The 18,248-nt window shown below is 45.1% G+C and overlaps 1 long non-coding RNA gene across 1 annotated transcript in view; it reads right to left on the bottom strand.

The window, feature by feature from the left end:
• LOC139748008 (uncharacterized) overlaps positions 1-18,248 on the bottom strand; it is a 48,920-nt gene that overhangs the window by 20,748 nt on the left and 9,924 nt on the right. The window contains exon 2 of the long non-coding RNA XR_011712509.1: positions 9,192-9,331. This is a non-coding gene — a long non-coding RNA (uncharacterized lncRNA). The remainder of the gene's footprint in view (positions 1-9,191; positions 9,332-18,248) is intronic.

Below are 18,248 nucleotides of genomic sequence, written 5' to 3'. Positions count from 1 at the left end.
GGCGTATTTGGTGTGTATGTGTATTTGTGGTTACTGTTTCTGTATCACAGGAAGAGAGTTTCCACACGTGTTCCCCCGTCTGTTAACCTTGTATATACGCACCATGTCTTTACTCCTGTGTCTGCATGTAAACACGCACACACACACACACACACACACACACACACACACACACACCCTAAGTCAGGTTTCCGTTTATGGACCATTAACAGCTCTCTTTAATTTTGGTATGTATGTCTGAGAATTTACGCAGCTTTAAGGGGAATAGAATAGATGCAGAGGAACCACAAAGTGATGGCACTATAGACTAGGAGTCAACATGATGAGTAAGTTGATACTGAGGACTTACGATTACCACAGCGGTAGAGATTAAGGATCATGTGGTCTTGTACCTGAAACCTGAACACCTTTTGGCGTTAAGACCAGACACGATAAGACCATACACGATCAGATCATACACGATCAGATCATACACGATAAGACCATACACGATAAGACCATACACGATAAGACCATACACGATCAGATCATACACGATAAGACCATACACGCTGTTACTATATGTATGGTTCTTGATAAAAGTATACTTCATGGAAAGACATAATTTTTCGGAAGGATGTGGTGGATATGTAAAGATAGGCTTTAGAAAACATGAATATCTATACATGAAACTGGGATATGAATAAGCGAAATGATAACGAGAGAAAAAAAATCTTAAACGATTTACATTCGTTATGAAACGGTATATAATTAACGAGAAAACTCAAGAACTCGCTTATAATGATATCTTATCACAGGAAATGAAGGAAGTGGCACGTCAACTGACTCAAGGCCAAATATCTTCTACTGAAAAAGATGACGAATGAATATATCCTGTTATTATCATCAATGTTCTTCGATCATGGAAAATAATGTTTATTCCAATACGAAATGAATTATGTAGCGTTGTTGGACAGTGCCCGTAGCAACGATATATATATATATATATATATATATATATATATATATATATGAATAGTGATTAAATCATACACATGGTAGATAAAGTGCCCAGTGTTTATGTTTTCAAAATGTATGCAGAGAAGGATAGCTAAGTTGATGGCATGTCTTTGCCACACAGTGTAAGGCTGTGTTGCTATCAGTCTTGATGATAAAGGTTGATGAACACGTATGGCTGACTCACACGTAGCAGTCGCCGGCAGCGCTACCCGCAGGAGGGAGCAGAGGTGGGCGAGGCGCGGGTCCTAAGGCGTCACCAGCGGCGGCGGGAGTCGTGGGTCGTGGGACCTGACCCCTGCAGCTCCTGCAATCAAGGAAACCCTGATTTGTTTACTTCTTCTTCCTGTCTTTCAGCTGCCCCACGACGCCGACGGCCATGGTATCCAGCTGCCCCATGACGCCGACGGCCATGATATCCAGCTGCCCCATGACGCCGACGACCCTCGTATCCGTGATGACGACCCTTCCATCACTCTGCTTCCCCGTGACCACTCCGTCCCTGTCATCCAGGTCTTCCTCTTCTGCGCCTTCTTCTGTATTTCCATCAGTCTCGGGATCCTTCTGGACCTCACACTGTATTGACTCACGGCTGGTTCATACCCCTCATCAGGTCCTGCACCAGCTAGTTGCTCTCAGACGGCGCATGGTGTCCGCTCATATAATGCACACAGGACAAAGCACAATCTGCCCCCGGCGTTCCTTCCCACCAGAGACGAGACATGCGAGAGGGGCGTCCGTAGAGGAATTTCCAGCAGTGGCATAATCAGAAGAGAGGAACCTTCCTGCAGAGGAACTGGCTGCAAAAGAGGTTATTCCCAGCGACGAAGTCGGCATAAAAGCAGACGTACCTAGTAAAAGTGGAGGAACAAGAATCCTCGCCCAGTTACATAGGTCATGTAATAGAAATCTTCACCCAGTTACAAGTCGTGGAACAGGAATCTTCATCCAATTACAAGTAGCAGAGGAGGAATCTTCACCCATTTAAAATTTCACCACGTAAGAGGAATATTCACCCAACTGCACGTTGCAGAGGAGGAATCTTCATCCAGTTACAAGTCGCAGACGAGGAATCTTTACTTGATTTCAAGGAGCGAACCATGAGTCTCCACCAGATCATAAGCTGCGGAAAAGGAATCTCCACCCAACTACAGTACAAGTAGCGGAAGAGAGATTCACACCCGCCTGCAAGTCACGGAAGAGGCGAGGCATTCCTCAGTAATGAAGGTCCGTGAGAAGCGATGGGAAGGATGTAGAAGACAACAAGGAGAAACACCACACAAAGGGGCATTGTCAGCCAGCGAATTATAGGGAATTTAGAGACGTCCTCTAGAGTGCGTGAACTGCAAGGTGCGTACGGTGCGTCCTCTAGAGTGCGTGAACTGTGAGGTGCGTACAGTGCGTCCTCTAGAGTGTGTGAACTGTGAGGTGTGCACAGCTTTTCAGGGTCAAAGGGGAAAAGAGAGAAGATTCGTCACTAACATTAATGCTTTTTATACAAATAACTAGAGAAGGATGGGTAGAGACGAAGGAGAAAAGAAAAGAGTTCAGAAAAACAGGGAAGTAAGAAAAAAAAGGAGAGAGAGAGAGAGAGAGAGAGAGAGAGAGAGAGAGAGAGAGAGAGAGAGAGAGAGAATCCACCTGATTTTTCATGAGAGACTGTCTCTCCACCAGACACTGTGCCCCTGACTCGTACAGACAAGTGTATCATCAACTGAAAACAAGTCGGAAGGATTAAAAAACTTGCACCCAAAGCACCAACAGAACCCCACTTAGACTATCAGGAAGGTTGTAAGAGCGGGGCCGAGAGTATGGAAGGCCTGCGGGCGTGACCAATGGAGGGCAGTCGAGCAGAACCCTCCCGCAGGAGGCGAGGGGGACTCCTGGTCATGCCGGAATGACCAATTGTTTCATCCTCAAAGGCGTGATTACTCAAGGGAGCCGCGCGCCGTAGGACAGTGACTCCTGCCACAAGTCATCCTGGGGGACTTCGTGCATGACGCCAGACATTCCCTACCGAGGCGGGAGGGAGGAAGAAGGAAGGAGCGAGAGAAGGAGGAGAGGGGGGAAGAGAGGAAAGTTAGAGAAAAAGGAAAGGTTAGAAGGCTGATCCAGAGAGAGAGAGAGAGAGAGAGAGAGAGAGAGAGAGAGAATGTACAGAAGTGTGTGTGTGTGGGGGGGGGGGGTGACTGTGGAGGTAGACCGTCCTATTGTCCACCACGACTTAAGAAGTTCCTTACCCAGGATGACCAGAATCATCGTCTCGCCCACACTTGACTCAAGCGTTGCCATCATTAATAACTCAGGCATGATGTGATGACACAACATGAAAAGCAACACAAAAAGTCAAGTGCAAAAAAAAAATGAAAGGAATGCCTTTTAAGCATGTTATAAAAAGACTTTTAAGATGCTGAATTATACGCTTTCAAAATCCTACCACTTAGTAGTGATGTGGCGCCGAGGTGTATATATAACAAGGGAAATAATAGGGTCACAAGCTACATACAGGCACAGGAAATGACTTATATTAGGTCACAGGATACACGCAATACACGGGAAATGACACAAGGTCACACGCCACGTACAGTACGAGAAAATGACGTGAGTCAAGGTTAAGAGCAAATATGAATAAGAAATCTAGACGGAAAATGATACCAACAAAATGTGATAAATGTCAGAAAAATGTCTGAGGGAAAGATAGTGTTGAGGACGATTACGTGGCGACTTCTTCATGACATGTCACATTCTTGTAGCTGGAGAGACGTCAAGGACAAGGAGAGAAGGTTCGACTACCTTGTGACCCCTTCTGAGGGAAGGTCAGTGACACCCCACTGAAGGTTCTCCGTTGGAAGGCAAGCCAAGGTGCCACCATGTGGCCCCTTGTGAAGGGACACGAAGGTGCTGGGGGTTCTATGTGCTGTTTCCTATAGTTTCTCTGTGGAGACTAACCACACGAGGATTGACCGTGATGTCGCCTCTTTCTTTCCTCGAACAATAAAGCTGCTGACTAAAGGTTTTAATTCTTTGTTTAACGTATTAGTAAAGTCTAAGGAAACGATGCAAAGTGTGTTAAACTCTGTACCGACAGACAAACACACATGCAGTTTAGAGATAAAGATTTATCCACTTCCAGATCTTGAAGCGAAAGAAAGATAAACTCAAGTAAAAGAATTGAGACAAATCTTATATATCAGGTCAAGTAAAGATGCACAACGAAGAAGTGTGGACCACAACGAGTCATAACAACAGGCAAAAACAGAAAGCACAAGAAGATAATTTCTGACAAAAATCCAGCGGACCTGAACTGGAGCAATGTCCACAGAGATTATCTTCTCTTACAAAGACGTTGGTGAATGAGGGTAGAGATGATCGGGGGTGTCCAGGGTGTCACCCGGATGTCCAGTGATCGGAGGAAGAGGAGGAGAGTAGCCATTACACGACATTATCTCAAGAAGCCGACAATGGCGAGGCTTCCGGTGTTCGACATTCACAGCTGACGGGCGTCGCTTATTTATCTCCATACAATCATAACCACGTAATCCTGTAAGTCATCAGAGTCCTTGTGAACCACAAGATTTCAGAGAGATCTTCGTGAGTTCTTCTTGTGCTTTCCTCTTACATTCTAGATGAGATAAACAAAAGAGAAAAGCGTGAAACATAAAAGTGTCGTCTGGAGCCACCGTGTGGACTCGCCCCTAGAACTGCGCACCGTGGGAATACCTCGACTGACTTCCATTCCATTCCTACCGCTCTGCTACGCCCGTGAAGGCCATTGTTTTGTGTAAATTACGCCGCCTGAGGGTAATTTTCTCGGTGGCCGACGGATTAATCATTATTTATACGAACCGTAACGTTCAGGGTCGAGGAGGAGGGTCGTTCTTTTAGCTTTATGTTCAGTTTCAAAGCTTTTTTTTCATTCCTTTAGTAATCATGCATATCGTTAGCTGGTGTGATTTCCTTTCCTTGAGATTTATTGTGATGGTACAAACTTCTCTAAGAAGTAGAACAGCGAAGAAATATCCAACTGCCTCGGAGAAACTACTTTCTGATAAGTTCATGACACTTTACATGCAACATAAAGTTGCTAAGTAGCTACTTGAGGCGACGAACGACTACGACTTGTCTCCAGGAGGACGAGGAAATATGATGTGGTTGAGTGTATGTGTAGGTAGGTGATGATGATGGCTTCTACCCAGCTAATTTACCACCCTGACGATCCCGGACCATATGGCATCAGGGGGCAGAGCAATGTCACCCTCATGTTCCCAGCTGGTAAGGATTATATATCCTTACATCCAAGTGGAGGTGGTAGGGTCCTGGGGCGCTCTGACCAGGGGTGACAACAGGGAGGGAGACCTCTTTTTAACGTGAGGGTAAATAAAATAATTTCATCCCAGCTGGATGCATGTTGGTCCGCTAAAAATGCATCCGTAGAGAGACTGGAATACACTATACTCGTTGTGAGAGACGAACACGTGTAACTATAGTGCTATATAGGTTTTAGGGGAGGCAATACTGACGTAAGAGCCACAGTATTCTTTTTACATGATCCTTTTTCCCACCTTAGTTAGGTAACCTCGGGAAAACACAACTGAGCCTTCCAGATTAAATCCTCACTTAGCTCCCTCTCCTCTTCCAAACCTTGGCAAGTGATTGTAAAGGAGACGAGAATTTTCCAGTCCATAAGTCCTGATCCTTTTAGTCGCTTTCTACGATATGGGGATACATGGGTAGCATTTTTTCTTCCCTATATATATATATATATATATATATATATATATATATATATATATATATATATATATATATATATATATAAGGAGGTCTTCATTCTCAAAGACGTTTTTCGGGAGGATTCTGGAAGTCAATGTGTCTCGGAGTTTGACTGTACATCTTATAACTTAAGTCTTGAGACTACTGAGCTAAAGCTTTTTGGTGGTTCTTAGTCCATCGTAATTATTCTTACTCCTTAGTTCAGTGGTGGGTTCTACCCAGTCCTTGATTCTAAAGGTTCTCAAACCACTCTGTAGGTTCTGTAACTCCTTATCATAACCTCTGGAATCGTTCGGTCCAACCTTGTACTTAGTGCTCGATTTACCTTTGACCTTGGTTACGAATGTCCTCGACCTCGCTAGGGTTATGTACGTCATCTACTTCTCCAGGGGTTCTCATGGAAGTGCTCAGTTCACTCAAGGTTCTAGAAGTCTTCAGACTACCAAGTGTTACTTCCTGGTTCCGGACGGACGCTTTAGGGTAACTGCTGGACGCTTGGTTTACCCCCGTAATGGTGACCATCCACGCTTTAATGGCAGGAAATTATTGGTTGCTCTAACGTAGAGAACCCGTGAAGTGGGAGATGGTAAACGTCTTGTGGCTGGTGAGGAAGAGTGGGTGGCATATGGCTGTTGATGCAGAGAAGTAGGTGGCCCATGGTTATTGAAAGGTGTAGGTGGCTTGTGGCTGTTGAAGGAAGGATGCAAATGGCTTAATGCTGTTGAAAAAAAATGAATGTGGCTTTCGGTCGGTGAAAGATATGTATAGACGGCTTGTGGCTGTTGAGAGAAAGATGTAGATTTTTTTTTTTCAGGAAAAGATATAGCCATGAGGAGTCCCACAGGGCGTGCATATTTCTGTAACACGTCACAGAGAATGGATATGTATCTGTAGGTCATGAAATACAGAGACATACGCGCAGTAGCAAGCCTGATCATGACTAAAGGTCTCTGACAGATTCCAGATTGACTACTGTTTAGGAAAGAGAACTCAAAAGAGAGTGTTTATCGATTTCAGTTCAGTCTTTGACGGTATGAATATGTCTTAAACAGATCTAAGGGTCTATATGTAGGTCTGAAACAGATCTAAGGGTCTATATGTAGGTCTGCAACAGATCAAAGGGTCTATATGTAGGTCTGAAACAGATCAAAGGGTCTATATGTAGGTCTGAAACAGATCAAAGGGTCTATATGTAGGTCTGAAACAGATCCTTATGTGTGTGAACAGTGCCGGATATGCACCTGCGGGATCTCATTGTACCGAAACATTAGAAGAACGCCGGGATATTAGCTTCCGGATTAGTGTGCGAGCTGGGGATCAGCCGATACGGAAAACTGAGCTCAGGTAAGACTAATCTTTCCAATATTAGGTCAGGTAACTGCTATTAATATCTCCAACTGAAGTGTAAATATCTACCGAAGTATGGGATGTGCTGATTGATGTAGGATCTTAAGTGTCTTCAACAGACAACTCGCTACAGTGGCTTTAAACAGCATCCCTTCACGCTCTCAACACTCCTCCAAATATTCACAGACACTTTCCACGCTTCTTCCATATATTCCACGCTTCTCCTGACGCTCTACAAAATCCTCCACGCATTCCACATCTTCCCTGACATTTTCCGCGCGCCCCCCTCCACGCACCCAACGCCTCCCTAACACTGGTAATCATTGTTCGTCTTCCAGCCATTCCATTGCCCCTCCCTCGTCTCTCTACACGATGGACACCACAACCATCATCCCTTACCATATGGTCGGTTCTCAGCTTTTAATTCCTGCCTTTACTTTCCGGAGGAAGAGAGCTTTTGTTTCTTTCATTTTCACAGTTTCCTCGATATATATATATATATATATATATAATGTATACATACAAATACTTATTTTCTGCCTTAGTAGTCCCTTCATTCTCTATAAAACTCCTGCAGCGCCCAGGACGCCAGCCACGTCTACTGGGCGGGACAAAAGATCATAAAACGCAGTGTTGTGTGTGGCTCTGTGTGAGGAGAGTGAGGGGCGCCTGAGAGAGGTGTTCGGTGTCTTCATTATGGCAGTTGCATCGTGGGCATGAAAGGTCCTGGGATGTGATGAATCGGTGTTTGTGGTAATGTACTCACACACACACACACACACACACACACACACACACACACACACACACACACACACACACACACACACAAACACACACACACATTCTTATCTACACTTGAATATAATCTTCACTTTCCCGTTACACAGAAACGTTTCACGTCTTTCAATACATCAATTCCTAAATGTACAGTCTCCTCCTTACTCACAGTGGAATCTCTCCCCTCCATCACACTCAGAGATCCCTCACTCCTTCTCCCCATCAACTTAACATGCGATCTCCCGTGTCCTTCCCTCACCACAGAACCTGTTGCACTTCACACACCCATAACGACTCACGCAATCTTCATCCATCTCTTTCCCACTATTAAAGGGGCCCTGCCTAGTCCCTTCCCGCACCTCAGAGGCTGGTTCCAGCCCCTCCTCCCTCCAGCCCCTCCTCCCTCCAGCCCCTCCTCCTTCCATTAGCGCCATAATGTGCAACCTCACTGACAGGTGTGAGGGAAAGAAAGGCATTCTACCACACGCCAGGGTAGCCACCACGGAGCTAATGATTTGTAAGAGTTGCTGAAGACCTGGTCTAGATGTCATCAGGTGAAAAACTCGTCAGGGAGGTCCTACAGAAGTGTTCTTGTGTACACCCTTCCTCATGGAGATCTTCTGACCATTCATAGCCACTGTGGCTGAAATCATAGCAGCTCTTGGAGTTTTGAGTTTTAGACTGCTGAGGTATCAACATCTGTCTTGACAAAATATGAAAAGAAACTCAGAAAATAAGGTTTCAGAGATGTGAAAACTTGCCACAGTTTCCCCCATAGGTGATATAAACTTTATCATTAACATATAAGGGCTGGAGGATTATGTAGCACTCATAAAAAGATTCCTGCAAATCCGAAATAAATCAAACTGAGGACCAGCGTTCACGTCCACCAGTTCCTGAATGCTTGGAAATTATCTCTTGAGACTTGGGATGTGGGGCATTGTCTGGCGCAGGTCTGGGCGACATTTCACTCCCAGCTCATCTGGAAACATTTCCTCTCTTCCCTGTGCAGGAATGTGGTCCTACGACGGGCCTGGAGTGACAAAAACTCTAAGATCCACTGACGAATGGGAAGAAAAGCCTTTTACCAATCAATGTTGGGATGGGCGGCTGGGAGACGCAGGTCTAAAAGCAAACATCGAAAAGAAAAAAAAAAAAGCAATTCCAAGTGGAAGGAGAAATAGAGTACATTCTTTCGACCATAAAAGTGAGGAATTTACGGGCACTTACCGTCATGTTGAGATTAACGAATTAGACAAAGGAGGAACTGCCTTCCCCTGCGCGATCTTTCGTACCTGGAGTGCAGAGAGGTCGTCCATGACTCATCTGGAGTGTTGGATGGTAGGAGGGTAGCTGGTGTAGACCAGTCCCCAGGCTGAGCACCCTCCACTCCTGGCACAAGTGGTCCCCCACCCGGTGCAGCCAACATCTGGTTCTTGAAGAAAAAATGGAAATTATTCAACCAGTAAATACATTCTGGGATAGAAGTTGAACGTCTACCTGTGACTAATATTGGAAAGCAATTGGATCAAATAAGTTATGTGATTCGGATCTCATAAGTAAATAGATTAATACATATAAGAAATATATACGAAGCTGAAAACGTTTTTTATCCTTCATGGCAATGGATGTGATTAAGGCGACACAATGAGACCCTCTCGTATAATCCCAGATAACACACTCTGCAAATACACTTATCCTACTTAATTCAACTTGAGGGTCTCGGAACCTGTTTTACAGGACGATACCTGAGGCCAGAACAACCTCGAAGGGATGTGGACAGGGTTCTTTAGCGCTCTTCTGTCGTGTCAAAAAATGGCTTTGTGGGAAGATCTTTATATGTTGGTCTTTAGAAGCGAGGAGAAAAGGCTGGTGACTGGTTCATATGTTTACTTGGTCTTACACGAGTGTACTTGATGTTGACTGCTCATTGTAGCGATGGTTGTGGTCCCTGATCAAGATATGAAATGAAGTAAGCTGACGAATCTGTCGTTATACGTATATTGGGCAATTTCTCTTTTTTTAGATACATTGTTATATCCAGATCCTCCTCTCGCGAATAATAGATCTGAGTAACACAAGACTCCAGGAGTTCTCATGGAGCCTCATGAGTGCAGATTCCCTCTTTCCAGAGTCCATAAAGGTAATCAAGTAATATGACATTTTTTCTACCATATCTCATTCTAATTTCACAGTAGAAGTCATGGGTTTGTATGAGATGTTCAGGTCTGCATTGTTAGTACTTAACCAGACGTTTCCACAAGCTCCTACGCTAACAGCCACACACTAAGACGTAATGACAGATGCTGTTCGCGATGATAACAACTGTACTAACAATTTAAGTGATTCAACCACTCGTCATTTATCACAATGAGCTGGTATTTAACCTTTTTATATCAGTTAAAGCGGCGGTACAGTAATTAACCTTCTTGTCTAATTACCTCTACATCACCAGAAGATAATTGATGTTTCCTTTTTCTCTGGGTATATAGAGGCCATTTTTCCTTTTTCCTGCACAGAAAAACGACTAATAGCGTTTACATTATGACTGGAGTGGGGCCGCCCTGTAAGTGCGAGAGCTGGGAACCAGACATAAGTAAGCCTAAAGAAGCACGACAAGTTAGCCTAGCATGAACTGCTGTCTTTCCGGTGTGAACCAGTGCTTCTTGGGTTGGTCAGGGACGTTCCCGGTGTGAACCAGTGCTTCTTGGGTTGGTCAGGGACGTTCCCGGTGTGAACCAGTGCTTCTTGGGTTGGTCAGGGACGTTCCCGGTGTGAACCAGTGCTTCTTGGGTTGGTCAGGGACGTTTCCGGTGTGAACCAGTGCTTCTTGGGTTGGTCAGGGACGTTCCCGGTGTGAACCAGTGCTTCTTGGGTTGGTCAGGGACGTCATGAGACTGTACATTGTTTCACCAGCGAAGTCCGTCTGTTGTTAAGATTTCAGATTGTATCAAGGAGCCATCAGAATGCATCTGTCTATGATATCTATTTGTACCAAACTCCTCAGAATGCATCTGTCTATGATATCTATTTGTACCAAACTCCTCGTGTATTTTTCGTGGACTGTCGCCATTCTGAGGCAGATAGAGTGTCTTACCACCATTTTTGAGTAGATATGGTCATCTACCATCACCCTCAAGTATATGTGACATCTACCACCAGCCTGGAGTAGATATGTTGATCTGGTGTAGTTTGACACGTCTGCATCTTTAGCAAGTTCACTGGTAACGTTTGTCTCTTCCAATGAGAAATGACCTGACATCCGGTAGTGTGTAGTGACGTCAGCTGAACTTCAGCATTTCCATGAAGAGAGACATCTAACCTGATCCTCTCATTCATGGAACAGATGTTCCAAGTCCTTGTGTGTTGAGAAAATCCTGCTTTCTCGTTTCTAGCATCGTATAGAGAATTCCTTAAGCTACAGAATAAATTCCACTGAAATTAATGCAACATATACACATGTATATTGAAAAGTAAAAAGAATCATGTAAAAGAGGGGAGAAAACATGACACATACACAATTATTCCTACATCTATACAATTATACAGACGATACATCTAAAGTCTTTTTTCCCCTGAAATATAAATTGTAAGAAAACCTTTCATTTCTGGGTCTTATTTATGTAGGTGGAGGTACGCGAAATGTACTTCTGGCCTGAACATGGTACCAGGGATGAGCTCCCAGTTAAAGAGAGAGCTGGGCTTTCAGCCCATAGATTCCCTGGAATCATTACCATATATATAGATGTCTGGTGTTTATCTTATATTGAAATGAGAAGGAACTGTCTGCTAGGGGTTAAGAGGTGAGAGGGCTAGAGCTGAGTTATAGTTTTCTTGTTGTAACTGGTTGTATATCATAACACAATGGACACAATACGAGGCGATCTTACGAGGATGGACCAGTGAAACACAAGTTTATACTTTCTCGAAATTGTCTCGAATAACATTAGAGAGAAACTGTGAACTGTGGTCGGAAAAGCTTACCTCCATCTGTCTCACTTTCTGTGATATTCAAGAGAGAGATTTGGTGTTTAAAAGTGATATGATTTTGAAAGCATTGTAAGTGAAAAGTAGGATAATCAATGAATAAGTTTCCAAGCAAAATAGCAGACGACTGAAATAGTCTGATAATCCAAGCTAGACTATAAAGATGTATCTAAACTGTGTGGGATGCACCTTGGCCATGTGGATTTAACTGGATCATGTGGATGCACCTAGGCCATGAGGCAACACATACAGGTATTTGCAGGTAAAGAACTCGTTCCAGGTAGAATGCGACGGGTAGACAACAGCTTCCTTCATGACCCGTGACTAATTTGTCCTCTCCTCTACCAGCCGATGGGGCTAGGGGAATGGAAATGGACATGAAGTAGGGGAAGGAGACGAGGTAAGTAAGGGAAAAGGATGAAGTTAGAGGAAGTAGAGGGAAGAAGGAAATTACAGATGTGGAGGGTAAGATAAGAGTGGTAGAATGAAAAACAGCTTGTTAGGTATGGCGAAAAGTTAAGGATGTAAAAGAGGGAGGAAATAGAATGATGGCCAAGGAGAAGGCCATGAAGGATGGAATAGTAAGTAGCGTGGATGAATGGAAAGACAAAAAGAAAAGAATCAAAGAGGATGAAAAGGGAAAAGAATCCCAAGAGAAACATGAATGAAAAGTAAAGAAGGCTCAAGTAACAGCACACTGAAAACGTGGAAGCACTGAAGATGTCTACCGTGGTCTGCTCAAGGTATGAAGAATTCCCAGACATATTATTCTTTCTTCAGTATTCCCATGTCGTCCCTCAGGTGATTATCACTCCCCTCCCAGCCTGACCCTTCCCCCAAGACCTTCACATATCAACCACTGAGCTCCGATGTTTACCTCTCTTCTGTATTTCTTTTTTTTGGCAACACTACACATGACAGATGATGACTGGATATGTGCAAAGTAGGCCAGTTGCTCGTTTGTTCCTGGCATCATCTCACTACAGAGGACAGGTAAATAGTATTAAACATTTTCTTCGTAAATCTCTTTCTCCAGGGTCTGCTTTCCGATATGCCATTCCCGCCATTCCATCCTCCCCTCCCCATAACCCATTATCATATCTCCCTCCCCCCCCTCCCCCCCCCACACACACACACAGGACCACCCCAGAGGCATCTGGTGGGTCATTTCCTAGGCAATGTTTACCCTGACCCGCCGGTATGGGTGGCAGGCAGACGCAGACAGGTAAAGTAATTAACAGTGGTGGGCTAATTAAAGGGTACCGGCGAAGAGTGAGTCGTTATCGCAGTTTCATAACCTAATATTTCAGGGGGCGTCTCAGCCAACAGCTGATGGACCCATAGTTGGCAGACCAACTGAAAAGAGAAGAAAAAATGGTGCGAAAAATTGGCCTGTAAAAAGGAGCGAGCGGTTATTTAGCGAACCGAGTCGAAAAATTCATTTGTAAAGGAAATAGTGTGAAACAATTCTTTTGATGCAATCAAGTAAGAATATTATTCACTATATTTTACTTCTGATTGGAAAAAGATTACTATCTAAATGAGTTAGGGACCTATTACTGTATAAAAACAAGTGTATTCTGTTGGCCCGTTCATATGGAGCCGAATGTTGTGTTTTGCTAAATGTTGGGGTTATTCTAAGAACATTTCATCTATATCAACACAATGAATTTATATTGTAGTCTTCCATTCAGCTCTGTAATCCACCAGAAAAACGATTATCCACCCCTGTCACAGCGAAGCGCTGGAGACTTCAACACTTCAGTAAGTAGTAATCTGAGGCATAAATTCAACGCTTTAGTAAGTAGTAATCCAAGAAAGTGATCCACGGTCTTCGAGCCGAAAGGTGTTGCCTAGTTTAGGAATTAACAAGAGATATCTGCTTCAGGACGAGATATATAAAGGATATACATAGTTATCTTAAGGATTTAAGAGGATATATATCGGGTGACCTTAACTCCGGTAAGAAGAAAACTACCATCGCCTCAGCCAAAGTGATGAGTTTAGCATTGAGAAATTTTCCAACCACATCTGCAATTCTGCTGATGATAATTCTACAATAAGTGTACTTACATGACTGGAATACTGTTAAGTGTTATCAACATCTCTTGTTGCTGACAAAACTCCCAAACTAAAAAGAAGAAAATGCAAAGAACACATTGTCTCAGCTGATGTAATCCAAACCTCCAATCTCTAGTCAATTTCTGTCTGTAGATCGCAGAGGAGTGGTTGAGATAGTGATATTCTCTTGGAAAATATTAAATGAGGTATTGGGGCAATGTGCAAAATAAGTTCACCGAGGGGTGACATGACACAGCTCATATCCGAGACTTTAAACTCATCTGATTACCACTGCGGACAGACATCTTCCTATGGAGACTCATCCGATGTTTTCATCTAAAAACCATGAGAGATTCCTAAGCTTATCAGCTTAGCTCTGGTGGAAGATGCAAGTATGCGGGCTGCTGACACAAACAGACTGGACCACCAAGTTTTAGCCAAGGAGTTTCATTACGAACTGGAGAAGTGAGGGGTGGGGGAGGGAGAGAGTCCCAAACCTAACGCCTGGTATCACACACACACACACACACACACACACACACACACACACACACACACACACTTTACCATAACAAAGACGATCATCTGTTCGACGTCCAACACCCACATGCTCCTGGTCCCTACACAGGAGGATCCTCTGAAAAGTCTTGCCACATCAAGTACGACTCCCGTCGCCAGTCAGTTCTCCCATGTCGTACTGATGGCGAGATGCGGGTCTTCCCGCCGACCCGAGAGTAGGTCATTTAACCTCACGTGTCTTCCTGGGGTCAATTAGTGAGCTGGAGATAAAGCCGAGGCATCAAGACGATAAGCTGACCACAGAGCCATTGACCCTTACCAATTACAATGTACGTTATGGGTTGTGATGTTTGTCTCTTTCCTAGATTGTTAGCCCGACAGTCACTAGCATTTTTACATCTACGCGTATCCGTATATCCGCTTATAGGTCCTTGTGTAGTCTGTGTGCCATTACAAGAGTAACTCTTCATGTTCTAATGTACGAAGGAAATCCAAGAGATTATAACCACACCAAGAAAGTATAGTGATCGTGCTATGCGCCAGAGAAAAAGTAGAACACGTCAAAAACTCCCAAACTTTTTTTTTCCATAAATTCTTCCTATACCCATATTCCACTGAGCAGGTACGACAGAATCAGTTACCATCTAATGGATGGACTGACTGACGCTCTGGAGCGAAACATGAATTGGTTTACAGAGCGGATAAAGGCGAGGGATCTATGTGTTTATGCTGGTCCCTGGCGATCTCCTCAGTTGTATACGCTGAAGTTATGGAAACAACAGCTGAGACAGTCACCTCTCATCTATCTCTGGCGGACGACTAAGCAGCTGAAGATCACTCGCGAAAGAAAATGATATTCAGATATTGAAAACAGGTACCATAGAAGTTGTTCAGTCATGTTAAAGGTAAACAAACCCGCGTGAAACAAGTGGACAGACTTGTGAATATATGTTTACAAGTTGTGACGTCAGAGTGTGCCAGGTCGAGCGTGTTGATGATATATAGGGCGTCGAGGGAGGTCCCTGTGTTGGCAGTGTAGTCAGGTCCACACGAGGTTCCTCAGGCGTGAAGCTCCAACGCGCCCCGTCGGACGCCTTCAGAAACTACCCTGAAAACTTTGTTACAAGGCTACTTTCTAGTTCCACCTCAAGATGATTATCCTCCATTGTCTTTAGAATAATTAGAAGCTGTAACAATGAAGAGATAATACGAATGCCTGCCGTCCATGACACTTTTAATTCCTCTGAGGAATTCCGAAGCACGTTATAGAGTCTATTCGTTAGAAGATTAAGTCATGATCCTCTAATACAATTATGGCTTCCTTTGACTCCCCCTCTGAGGCCATTACGACAGGAGAACGACACTAGAACGACTAATCCTCTCCTGATTTCCATCTAGGGCCTCGTCAACAGGATAATCCGCTGTAAGCATCCCAATAGGTCAAAGTTTATAAAGGCGAGTGTGTGTGTGTGCTCCGTCGAAGCCTCGCCGTCGACTGTTGAGACACACGGCCCTCTCTCCTAATTGCCGTCTCGAGTTGCCACACCAGTTATATTCTGCCATATTACTCCCACTTTCAGCTAAAATAACTCTCTTTATTATTGTCTGGGACTGGTATGAAATAGGAACTTGTTTTATCGTTTGGCGCTTAGATCTGCCACGTTTATTAGTGGATTATTTTCATGTATCTGAGAGAAGAGTGAATCGGTGAGGTGAGCGTCATGAGAGGTGACTGGGTGGTGGTGCCGATGGCCTGGCGAGATAAGGACGATTACGCCTCCCTTCTTCACGTGATGGCGACGATTTCCCGGCTCTAGTGTGACGGACCCCTGACAAGCGAGCGACCGTACGCGTTTGTTTACGTCGCTTACATTCCGTTACGACATCTGGCTGGCTCTGGTGGAGGATCTGTGGGAAGGAACGGAGTGTGGAAGGTGGCGGGTCGTCCTGCTCCCCAACACGAGTGATCATGGTGTATCATGAGAGGATTTTTCCCTCTTGGCGTAGAGCAGGTCGTGGGTTTCATTCTGGTGAGTATTCAACAGTCTTTTTCTCTTACACTGTCCGTCTATTTCATTTCTTCCTCTCCGTGCGTTTTTCCCGGTCTTTCTCATTCTGTCTTGTGTCTGTCTGCCTATTTGTCCCCTCCCTCTATCCATCTTTTCAAATCAGTCTTTTTGGCATGGTCTCTCTCTCTCTCTCTCTCTCTCTCTCTCTCTCTCTCTCTCTCTCTCTCTCTCTCTCTCTCTCTCTCTCTCTCTCTCAGAATAGGAGCAATACCATTCAAGCCAATATTAGAAACAAAACAAAACAAAAAAAGACGTACAGACGATCAGATAATAGATGCGCAAACACACAAACACCCGAATATTTCCCTCCTTGTTTATCTGGTATCCATCTGTACTCTACATGGAGATGGAAGGCCCATGGATCACATTCCTATAACTTTGATGTCCCCAGCATAACATGCAGTGACCACAAGACGACGGACAACGCCGTGCCCGCTGCAAACGACAATAGGATACGACGCACAACACCGCAACTGGTGCGGACGACGCCAGAACCCTAACGGATGATAATACCAGCCACGGACGAACGTCGAGGCATGGCGGAGAACACTGAACCTACCACGAACAACGTTAGAACCCGACGGATATCGCTGTATCCGCTCGGGACGGCGCAGTACCCGATGGGCAGGGGTGAGGGAAGCTGGGGATGGCCGAAGGAGGAGGGAGAGTGGCCGAGCGGGGCGAGTGAGAGGCCGGTCACTGTCTGGTTGGTCACTCAAGCGGAAACGGGTCGGGGTCACCTGTTGTGTTGGTCTCGGCCAGGTGTAGCGGCCGGGGTACACCGGCCCAGGGAGGGCAGGTACACAGGGTGTAACGGCCGGGGTATAACTGCCCAGGGAGGGTAGGTACAGTGGGTGTAACGGACGGGGTATACCGGTCCAAGGAAGGGTGGGAGAGGGGATGTAGACTGGATGTAGTGGTCTGGGTACACTGGTCTAAGTACACCTTCCCGGGTACGTTAAGAGAAGGAAGGTGCACCGGTACCTAGGTGTGGTCATACCCATGGGAGAGTACTCAGCATCCAACACCACGGGACGGTACACCATGAGACGGTCATCGAAGATTGGATAGTGCTGGGGTAGTGCACCGACCCAAGAGGGTACCTCAGGGCAACGAAGGACTCTAAAAAAGATGAGGTACACCAAAGCAGGGGGAGCATATCAGGGTCCTGAAGTAAACCAGGCCACAGTTGGTAAAGTAGTTGGACGAGAGTAAACTGACCGTATACTCCCTCACTATTTTTCATGTCACGAATTGCTACTTACTCAACTTCCATATCACGGAACTTTCCTGCCTCCTCCTTTATACCAGGGAATGCACCCGCTCCCTCATGCATATCCCGAAGTTCCGTCCCAGATCAGGAAACACTTCCTTCTTCATTAAGTAACACAAACCCCGCTTCACGGAACTCCTTCTCATCCTTCGCACATGTCACGGAACTCAGTTCGTCCGTCCAGCGGGTACCGGAACGCGACCTCCTCCCCACACCCCCATCACGGAACGCTGCCTTCTCCGTCACGGAGCACTGCCTCCCGCCGTCACGGAGCACTGACTGGCCAATAGGATAATCTCACGAACTGCATCGTCTCCCGTGGGTGGCATTGCCTGGGTAAAAGATGGGTGAGGGGAGAGACTTGTGGGTGTAAGGATAGCATGGCTGAGTGGCTGTGGCGGGGAGAACACAGGGAGAGTGGCTCTTCCTCTTATCCTGAGTCT

The sequence above is a fragment of the Panulirus ornatus genome, chromosome 71 (genome assembly GCF_036320965.1).
Source record: "Panulirus ornatus isolate Po-2019 chromosome 71, ASM3632096v1, whole genome shotgun sequence".
NCBI classification, from domain to species: Eukaryota; Metazoa; Arthropoda; class Malacostraca; order Decapoda; family Palinuridae; genus Panulirus; species Panulirus ornatus.
The sequence above is the reverse complement of the archived record's forward strand: the minus strand, read 5'-3'. Positions and strand labels throughout refer to the sequence as shown.